At 38.7% G+C, this 11,466-nt stretch overlaps 1 non-coding gene across 1 annotated transcript; it reads left to right on the forward strand.

Moving 5' to 3' along the window:
• The first annotated feature begins 2,204 nt into the window (after nt 1–2,204).
• LOC140853505 (small nucleolar RNA R71) lies at nt 2,205–2,311 on the forward strand. Its single transcript, XR_012136575.1, has one exon. It is a non-coding gene; the product is annotated as a small nucleolar RNA R71 (small nucleolar RNA).
• The last annotated feature ends 9,155 nt before the right edge of the window (nt 2,312–11,466 follow it).

Consider the following 11,466-nt stretch of genomic DNA (forward strand, 5'->3'; position numbering starts at 1 on the left):
TGGGCTTACCCAAGAGCTATCAGAAATAGGATAAATTATTCCACTATCTAGGAGTTTCAGAATCTCCTTTTTAACTACATCCTTCATAGCTGGATTAAGCCTTCTTTGGGCTTCTCTTGTTGGTTTAGCCTCTTCCTCTAAGTATATTCTATGTTGAACTATAGAAGGACTTATTCCTTTGATATCTGCTATGGTCCAACCTATTGCTTCTTGATTTGCTTTTAGAACTGACACTAACTCCTCCTCTTGCTTGGGATCTAGGTCTGATGCAATAATTACAGGCAAAGTTTTTTTGGGTCCTAGATATGCATACTTGAGATGTTCTGAGAGGGGTTTCAGTTCTAAAATGGGTGCTTCCTCTATCGATGGTTTAGGTGATGATTTCACCATCTCAATGATTGGTTCAGTAGGAAGTGTCGATTCCTGATTAATCTGATTTTCTTTAAGTATTTCATTGACATCCTCAGACTCATGGATTAACCAGGGGTTAGACTCTAGGTCGACTTCATCATCACTAATGTCAATGGATTCATAAATACCATCTTGGACTACATTGACATCAGCATGAGAAGAGGATTCCTGTTCTAAGTTAAAAACATTAAGCTCAATGGTCATATTCCCAAAGGATAACTTCATTAGACCATTTCGACAATTGATTTCAGCATTGGCCGTAGCTAAGAATGGTCTTTCTAAAATGACAGGTATATGTCCTTTAGGATTCGCAACTGGCTCAGTCTCTAAAACAATAAAATCTACAGGGAAAATAAAATTTTCAACCTTTATCAGAACATCCTCGACCATTCCCTTAGGGATCTTGAGAGATCTATCGGCTAACTGTAATGTGATCCCAGTAGGTTGAAGTTTTTCTAATCCTAGTTGCTCATACACCGAATATGGAAGGATATTCACACTAGCTCCTAGATCTAGCAAGGCCTTTTTTATATTGGTTTCTCCAATAACACAAGAAATTGTTGGAGCTCCAGGGTCCTTATATTTAATTGGCACATGGCTAGATAGGTATGAACTGACACTTGCAGCCAAAAATGCTTTCTTTGGTACATTAGTGGTCTTTTTCCTAGTGCAAAGATCTTTTAAAAATTTGGCATAAGTTGGAACCTGATGGATTATATCTAAAAGAGGAATATTAACTTGGACTTGTTTAAATACCTCTAAAATTTTGTCTAAATGTTCAGATTTATTGGATTTCAGTCTGTTTGGAAAAGGAGCTCTAGGACTTTTAAGTACTGGACTAGGTGAATTTTCAGTTTCTGGTGCTTGAGGTTGAAAGGTAGTAGTTTTAGAAGGTGACTCGGCAGATGAGTCCTCTATATCATCAAGTGCAAGTATCTTATTGTCTATTTATTTTTCCGATCTTAAGGTATGAATGGCATTTACACCATTAACTTGATTTCCTTGTTGGGGTGGTGGACCATTTTGGTTCCTAGGATTTGGCTCAGGTTGGCTAGGTAACCTACCATGTTCTCGTTCACTAATGGTCGAAGCCAGCTGACTTACTTGCATTTTCAGACGGGCTATAGCTTGGGTGTTATTATTTATGAATTGACCCATGGTTTTGCATAAAGCTGGTATGTGTCTTCATCATGGCTTCTAGGCTTTTCTCTAAAGAGGTAATTTTCTTGTCATTATCATGGAAGCCTGGCGGGTTGTTCATCACTGGGTTGGACCTTAGATTTTGCTGATTGAAATTTGGATTGCCTACATTAGGATTCTGGGACCATGAGAAATTTGGGTGATTCCTCCAACCTGGGTTATATGTGGGTGAATAAGGATTGTTCAATGGTCCTTGATAGGTGGCATTCACCTATGCACACTCATTCGAGTAGGAACATTCTTCTAAGACATGGTCTGGTGCATTGCACCCTTTACACATGGGTGCAGATATTTGATTTACATTGGCTGATCTCTGTAATTCTAGGGCTTCCAATCTACGTGTTAAGGTTGCAATCTTGGCCTCTGATGCTAGGGTTGGTTGAATTTGATGCATTCCTCCTCTTGAAGGTGTAGCTTTATCAGGTTCCCTAGTTGTTTCCCACTGTAAATTTTTCTCGGCTAGGTCTTCTAAGAATTGCCAAGCTTCAGTAGTTTCTTTGTCCATAAATTGACCTTGGCACATGGACTCTAGCATGGTTCTTGAGTTTGAATCTAACCCCACATAGATGATCTGGCATAGTCTCCAAGTTTCTATTCCATGGTGTGGGCATTGGGTCAAAAGATTCTTGAAACGATCAAAGTACTTCCAAAATGATTCACCAGCTAGTTGGTAAAATTGATTTATTTCATTCCTAATCCTAGCTGTTTTATGATGGGGGAAATACTTTTTCAAAAATATTCTCACAAAGCCCTCCCAGGTAGTGACAGAATGGTTTGGCAGACTATAAAGCCACTTCTTAGCATTATCCTTAAGGGCAAAGTTGATTAATCTAAGTTTGACCTCATCCTCTGTTAATTGCAGTTTCATGGTTGCACATGCCTCCTCAAATTCTCTAATAAATATATAAGCATCCTCTAATCCTGTGAATTTGGAAGCATATTTATGATTTGAGGTTTGATTTCAAAATTATTAGCTGTGGGTTGTGGCAACCTGATACAAGATGGTTGGATGGAGCCAACTAGATAACACAAATCCTTAAGGGTCATGGGTTGGATTGGTTCAGCCATTGGAACAACAGGAATTGACTCAATTCTAACTAGACACCCGACACTCTTCTCCACACATGAGGTGTACGGTTCTCATGTTTATACAATTTTTTTTATAAAATTTTTATGTATAAGAAAAAGAAAGAAAAGAGAAAAAGTTCTAAAGAAAAGATCCTAAGGAGTCCTAAATCTAAAGAAAAGTAACCAAATTAATTTGAATTTTAATAAATTTTTTTTTTAATTTTTCAAACAAGTGAAACAATAAATTAAACTCAATCTATCCTAGGGTTAACCTAAATCTAGATAGCTCCTAACTGTTCCAAGATGACCCTTCAAGCCTTCCAAGTGGAGATTGATCAACTAGTTAGCCAGGTAAGTATAAGAGGTGGGAGGTTCACTCATCGTTGCCTTTCTAGACACCAAATGAGTTGGCCAGGCCAGCAACTGAACCAATTTAACAAACCACCCTCAGGGACTTGCCTAGACACCAATTAATCAAACAACTCAAACTTGGTAGAACTCTTAGGGTTCCTTGTCCTATTGAGCTCGAATTCCTTAAGGTTAACATCTAATTGATTTTAAGATTAAAGGTCTAGGTAATGCAATATGATGGAGATGTTTTTGGGCTAAGGAAGGGTAATGAAATCCCCACCTTATCTTGTTAATGGGTTGATGCCCTTAGATTAATTATGAAAATACAAATGCAAATAAACAAGATGACCAAGAATGTAAAAGATTTTAATTTAGAATTTTTTTTTATTTTGATATTTTACTTCACGATTATGAAATTCTTTTGTTTTGTTTTATTTTTTTTTTTTTTTTTTTGTTTTTTTTTTTTTTTTGTGATTAAGTAAATTCAAATGATTAGGTCTAAAAGAAAAAGTAATTAACTAAAAATAATAAAAAAAATTAGAAGCATACCTGAGTTTTCCAGCAATCACCAACTAAATCTAAAACCTAAAGGAAAAAGAAAGAGAGTTATAAAGCACGAAGAACAAATATTTGAAAATAATTTAAAAGCCAAATCCCCGGCAACGGGCCAAAAACTTGATGTGCAAATCTTAAAATTTGTAAATAAAACCGCAAGCGCACAGTGTGCAGAGTAGCACGACCAGCGAGTACGGGTCGATCCCACAGAGACTTGGTTTAAAAATGATTTTCAAATCTATGCTCAAGCGAGCTTTAACGAAAATCAAAAATCGAAAGTTGTTTGCTAAAGACAATAAGACTAAGGATCTAGGGTTTTTGAATCCACTAGATCTAGATTAGGGAATTCTACCTAGAATTTTTCTTATTGATCCTAACGACTACTCCTCTTGTCTTTCCAAGCATAGATTATGAAGGGACTAAGGCCCAACGATAACCCATCAAGATTCTTTACAGGGGAGTAGTAACTAGGATCCCTTAGGGTTTTCTCCTCCTATGCACTGAATCAAGCATGAACTATGAAGGGACTCTGACCCAACTGTAGTTCATCAAAAATTCTTGCAAAAAAGAAGGAAACCTAAGAAAAAGAAAGAACCCTATGTAAAACCCCTACTCATGATCTAGCTTCATCGCAAACCCTAGAAGGGATGCTTAGCTAGACATGATCTAAATCTACTTGCAAAATTTAAATGCAGAAAAATAAACTACCCTAATTTCATAAATTAAACTATCCTAATTGCATAAATTTAAACTGCATAATTTAAACTAACCTAATTGCATAAAATTAAATTGCATAAATTAAACTATCCTAATTGCAAGAAAAATAAATTGCATAATGTAAAGAGATAAAATTGCATAAAAATAAGATTTTATATATAAAAAAAATTATTACAAAAACTTCAAAGCTCGAGGCTTGAGAAGAAAGCTAAAAACCCACTATCTAGGGTTACAAGCTTGATCGGAAGGCCAGAATCATTAAAACAAGGGCCTTTGGGGGCTTTTTATAGGCATTTGGGGTTATAAGGTTTTCAAAACTTTAGATGTGGGACTAAGAGTTTTAGAGGGCTGTTAGGGGGGTTTAGGGGCTCAAATCTCGCTCAAAAAGCACTTAAATCCATCAAGAAACCCTAGAAATTATTTCAGCCGTCCGATCTTCATCTAAAGGACCCAATTCATCTAATAAATCAAGCCGGGAGCGATTCTGGGCCGTCGGATCAGATCTGGGTGAAGCGCTGCCATTGAATTCGCTACAGAGATGGGATCAGGTCGGATGTCACGGACCGTCCGATCAAGGGCTGGAAGATTTCGTCCGTTGGATCGCGCTGCAGAAGGATCCCGTGTTGTCTAGTGTTTATTTGATTCTTGCAATTGCCTTGATTAGGTTGGATCTTGACGCTGCATGGTGGCCGTCCGATGGTGCAAAAATATGGAGCGTTGGATCTTGATCAAGAAGATCGGATCATCGAGTGATGTGAAGTTACCAGGTTGCCCTTCGGACCTTCTTCTCTCTCTCATGAGCCCTGGATCGCGCGCGTGGATCGAGCTTGCGATGCGTTGCGGTGAGCCGAGACTCGCTGATTGGCTGGTTTATGGTGCGCCGATGGGTCCATGGTCCAGGCGCCTGTTGCTGTGGACCAGGCGGTTAACCAGATCACCAAATCAGTTGATTTTTGACCAATTTTGACCTGATTTGACTCAGGTTTGACCCAATTGAGTCTTCTTTCTTCATTCTTCAATTTCTGGGTCAATTTAACTCCGTTTTGCATAAAATTTTACCATTGGAATCTTCTTTCCTTATTCTTTTTATTGATGACCTCTTCTTCTACAAAATATAATAACAAGTATCAATTTTCTAGTAAAGTTAGATAATTTAGATATTAATTGATACTTTTTATGTCAATTTATGACATAAATCATATACCATACCAGTATCTCCACACTCTTTGATTAAGAGGACAACCAACCCATATGGCCTACAGTGACCTATGCTCGATAGAAGCTGTCGTCCTTATTAACAGCCTATCATTTGGTTGTGAACAGTTTTAAGGACTAATCGATAATCCTCTCTTTATCGAATCTAAATAGTCCTAAAGACTTCATCATAACAATGGAGTTCATTAGAAGATGAACGCTTATGATAAAATACCAAATATATTTTATTTGTTAACAAATCAATTACCATACTTGGTTGTTCAACCGTCAACAGCTTGATGATTGGCTTTTGAGATATATTTTCCAACAACTCCCACTTGTCCTAAAGCTACTCGACACGGTATCTAATACCCATCTTCGACTTGTGGTTGTCGAACTCCTTTATCGCTAGGGCTTTAGTGAAGGGGTCGGTTAGGTTCTCCTTTCTGTTGATCTTCTGAAGGTCAACATCACCTTGATCCACGATCTACCGGACCAGGTGGAAGTGATGCAAAATGTACTTCATCCGTTGGTGTGCTTTGGGTTCCTTTGCCTGAGCTATGGCACCAGTGTTGTCGTAGTAGGGCAGGACCGAACCATCAAGGGAGGGTGCTACTCCGAGCTCGATGATGAATTTTTTCAGCCACACAGCTTCCTTCGCGGCATCCGATGTTGCGATGTACTCCGCTTCACAAATAGAGTCTACCACAGTATACTGCTTGAAACTTTTCAGTAGATAGCTCCACCATTCAGAGTAAAGATATAACCCGACATGCTTCTGCTGTCATCATGGTCAGATTGAAGCTAGAGTCTGTGAACCTCACAAGTTTCAGATCTGACTCGCCATAAACCAACTATTGGTCCTTAGTATTCTCAAATACTTAAGGATGGCTTTAATCACTTTCCAGTGGTTTTCTCCAGAATCAGATTGGTATCTACTCACTACTCCTAGTGAGTATGCCACATCTGGTCTTGTACATGTTATGGCATACATGATAGATCCCATAGTCGAAGCATATGGGACTCTACTCATACGCTCTCTCTCTTCAGAAGTTGTCGGATAATCCTTCTTAGAGAAAGAAATTTCATGGCCTATCGGTAGATAGCCCTTCTTGAAATTTTTCATGCTGAACCTCTTCAGCACAGTGTCTATGTACTTAGACTGGGATAACCCAAGCATCTTTTTAGATCTATCCCTATAGATCTTCATCTCTAGGATGTAGGAAGCTTCACCCAAGTTCTTCATGGAGAACTACGATGACAACCAAACTTTTATTCCCTATAGTGTAGGGATGTCATTCCCGATTAAGAGAATGTCATCCACGTACAAGACAAGGAAAACCACAACTGGACCATTTGTCCATTTATAGATGCATGGCTTTTCTCCATTCTTAATGAAGCCATACGTTTTGATCACCTTATCAAAATGCATGTTCCAACTCCGAGAAGCTTGCTTCAATCCATAAATGGATCTCTGAAGCTTGCACACCTTGGACTCATCTGTGGATGTAAACTCCTCAGGTTGTATCATATACACCTCTTCAGTCAGCTCTCCATTCAGAAAAGCTGTCTTTACATCAATTTGCCAGATCTCATAATCCAGATGGGCAGCTATTGCAAGCATTATCCAAATGGATTTGAGCATTGCAACAGAAAAAAATATCTCGTCATAGTCAATACCATAACGTTGACGATACCCCTTGGCAATCAGATAGGCTTTATAGGTCTCCCCCTTTCCATCTGCGCCCATTTTTCTTTGAACATCCATTTACACCCAATGGGTTTAATCCCTTCAGGTGGGCCAACCAATGTCCATACATCATTGACCTTCATGGACTTCATTTTGGATTTCATGGCTTCAAGCCATTTCTTGAAATCAGGTCTCTGCATTGCATCCATATAGGTAATCGGATCCTCATCATTCTCATCGAGTTCGATGGGATCACCATCCCGGATCAAGAAATCATAGTATCTGTCTGGCTGACGCGGTACTCTACCAGATCACCTTAATGGTGCAGGTACATTGGGCTTCAGATCTGATCTAATCAAATCTGACTCAGGTTTAGCTATTGGTGTCGGTCCTTCTACCTGTTGAACTTCATCAAGTTCAACCTTAGAGGTAACGGTTCCTTCACTAAGGAACTTCTTTTCTAAAAAGATTGCCTTAAGGCTGACGAACATCTTTTATTCATCAGCATGGTAGAAAAATATCCTTTGATCTCTTTGGGGTACCCTATGAATGTGCATTTGTCAGACCTAGGTCCAAGTTTGTCTGTGACTAATCGTTTGACATAGGTCGGGCACCCCCAGACCCTAAGGTGTGAAAGTGCTAGCTTACGCCCTATCCATATCTCATATGGAGTCTTAATTACAGACTTACTTGAAACCCTATTTAACAGATAACAGGTCGATTCGAGTGCATATCCCAGAAGAATATCGGCAAGCTGGCAAAATCCATCATGGATCGGACCATGTCTAACGGAGTCCGATTTCTCCTTTCAGACACACCATTATGCTGTGGTGTTCCTGGAGGAGTCCATTGGGAGAGAATCCCATTCTCTCCTAGATATGTGAGAAACTCACTAGAAAGATATTCTCCTCCTCGGTCAGATCAAAGAATTTTAATACTCTTCTCAGTTTATTTTTCTACTTCACTTCAGAATCATTTGAACATTTCAAATGAATCCGACTTATGTTTCATCAGATAGACATATCCATATCGGATAGGTCATCCGTGAAAGTTATGAAGTAGAAATATCCACCTCTAGCACTTGCTCATGGGCCGCATACATCAGTATGTACTAGGCCCAAGAGCTCAGTAGCTCTCTCACCTTTTTCAGTAAAAGGTGACTTGGTCATTTTACCAAGAAGACAGGACTCACAGGTTGGAAGTGATTCACAATCACTGACTTCGAGGATTCTCTTGAGTCAACCTGTTTATTCTGTTCTTGTTTATATGACCTAGCCTACAGTGCCATAAGTAGATATCTGACACACTATCTAATCTAGGGTGCTTGCCAGTAGAATAGACTCTTATCAGGCTTGATCTTTTGGTCTGGCCTGCACTGATGTCCCAGCCTGAACTTGCACCTTCTTCTTTCTTCTTCTTGTTCTTCTTCTTTCTTAAAGGTCGAGAACCAGAAGACGAACCTCCCACTAAGTTCACCGACTCCTTGTGAGTTGGTGATCCTTCTCAAAGTTCTGAAGCAACCCCAGTAACTCGTGGTAGTTTACTTCAGGCTTTGTCATTCTATAATGAGTGAGGAATGGGAGATAAGACTTGGGCAGCGAGTTCAGTATTGCATCTTTCCCAAGCTGCTCATGCAAGGGAAAGCCGAGCTTGCTCAATCGTTCCATCAGCTCGATCATGTACAATACATGATCAGTGACAGAGGCACCATCCCGTATTTTGGCGTTGAAGATGGCACAACTAGTCTTGTGCCTCTCCACGTCATCGGGTGTGCCAAAGGCATCCTCCAACACTTGAAGCATGTCCTTTGGCTGAGCCATCTCGAATCTGCGACTGAACTCGTCGCTCATAGGCAGCCAGCATGATACAGCGCACCGTGGTCCGATCACTGAGCCACTTCTGGTAAGTGTCTCTGATGTTCCACGTGCATTGACAGCTGGCTCCTCAGGTGCAGGATCCATTATCACATATAGGATCCGTTCATGCTCCAGGACTATCTTCAACTTTCGGTACCAGCTACCGAAGTTGGGTCCCACCAACTTATCATTGTCCAACAATGATCGGAGCGATAGGGAAGTGGCCATATTTGCACAAAAGAACCATAACCTAATTAGTAATTGATTCATTAAACCTAAAGATTTGGACTTTAATCAAAAGGTTTCTCCCACTATTTTATTCGAATTGGTAGCCTCTACCTCCAATTCGAGGAATTACCCTAATTCCTTAGGGTACTAGAATCCACTTAGACTGCACACAAGCCCAACTTTGGTTGGCCAACCCATGTACATCTAAGGGTAGGTTCATAACCAATTATTTCTCTAAATAATTTCTAGTAATTTTAATTTTGCCCCAGAAACCTAATCAGTAGGCTTTGGCCTCCACTGTAAGGATCCGTTAGGTCCAACCATTAACATGATCATACTTGGTGTATCTAACCAACGAATGATTAAGCCCAACTTTGGTTGGCTCACCTAACCACCATTAGAGAGACACTTCCAAGTCATCATATGATGAGTGATAATTCCATTAGTCAACAAGCACCAGGCCTTTGGGTCTGCAATGATTATTGAGTTAATGGACTCATTATCAAACACCTTAATGGGAGGCTATGACTCAGTTATCTCCATAACTTTATCATTTTAAGGACCTAATAATTTTAGAGGATTTAAATAATTTAGAGGATGAGGTCAGATGAACCAGCTTATCATGATCCTCCACTGGCTTCACCAAGTCAGCTTAAGGGAGACCATTAAAAGGGCTGGTCTAGGAGCACCTAAATCAGTCACACTGATTTACCTAGCTGACATGGGTCAGCTCGAATAGTCAAGTGATCCGATCAAAATAATTTCACCAAGAGGCCAGGTAAGTTCGATCAGTGGGAGGGTCTGCCAAAGCTTGCCTTAGACACCATCAGAAATGGCCAGGTAAGCGGGCTCCCAATTAAAAACCACCGGTCTGGTTTACCTTAGACACCAACTGGTTTAATTAGTTTCGATTAGATCAACCTAACAGTTCGTGCTAGACCGCTTAGCCAAGAATCAAGTCCATTTGGTTCTCGTTAAAGACATGGACTTGACCAACTACAACTATTGTAATTGATCTAGAGAATCCTTGACCTAATCTAAGACAACAATTGATTAGATTTAGTCAATTCTCTAATTAAGTCCATCTTTAATCTAACCATAGGTCTAACCCAATTAATGGACCTAATTTCACTAACCCATTAACCCAATGTGTTATGATTTGTGTCTTAGGTTCTTCAATTCACAATCCTAGAACCTAATCAAACAACTTCTTAATTCTTAATTAAGTTTTGGGCTGAGGGTTGGGTTCGGCTTTTCAAAAAATAATTTTTATTTTGTAAAATAATTTTACAATATGATTCTACCAACCATATTGCATGTTTGATTCATAATCAAGATGCAAGTGAAAAAACATGAAACTACTTTAGATCTAATCTAAACAGGTTCATGTAATTGAAACAATTTCAACTTTAAATAATTTTTTGCACAAAATTATTAACAAAGAGATTTTATTTCAGATTTAAATACTTTTAAATCTAATAAATCATAAATTTAATCTAGATCATATCTAACAAATTTATGATTAAAGATAGATCTACACAAACTAGGACAACCTTTGCACTGTAAGGGGTAAACCTTACAGCAGGACAACCTTGCAGTTTGTGATTGATCTAAAATTTTAATTTTAGATTTAATAATCAGATTATAAATTAGATCTAATCTAAAAATAATCTAAGCATGTATAAATAATCATGTAATAAAAACCTAGGCTCTGATACCAATTGAGGAACCAGATCTAGGGTTTCAGGGTTAGATCTTGAAACTTTTTCAAGATCACAGCGAAGACTAAAATAAATCAAAATTTATTTTTTAAAACTAGAGAATTTCTAGATCTAAGATCCTATTATATGATTATTATAAGTATTAAATCAAAAATTAAAATATATAAACATGAACTACATATTGATCATATCAACATGTTTCTATACTACATCTAATGTATGTATTAAACAATAGATCAGATCTATTACCTTGCAAGTTAGACGTTCTAACCTTGCTGTTTCGGGCTTGAGGATGATATTGCAAACCCACATATATCAATCTCTAGGAGTCATCCACACGAGCCCACAAGTCTCGACCAAAAGTCCTGCTTCAGGAAATCAGCACAGTATGCTAGTACTGTGCTGATCCTTCTTGATGGTTGATCAGGTATCTCCTTCTTCTTGATTTGGACCTTCCAAAGATGAGAGTAGGAAA

This window comes from Elaeis guineensis, chromosome 13 (genome assembly GCF_000442705.2).
Source record: "Elaeis guineensis isolate ETL-2024a chromosome 13, EG11, whole genome shotgun sequence".
Taxonomy (NCBI): domain Eukaryota; kingdom Viridiplantae; phylum Streptophyta; class Magnoliopsida; order Arecales; family Arecaceae; genus Elaeis; species Elaeis guineensis.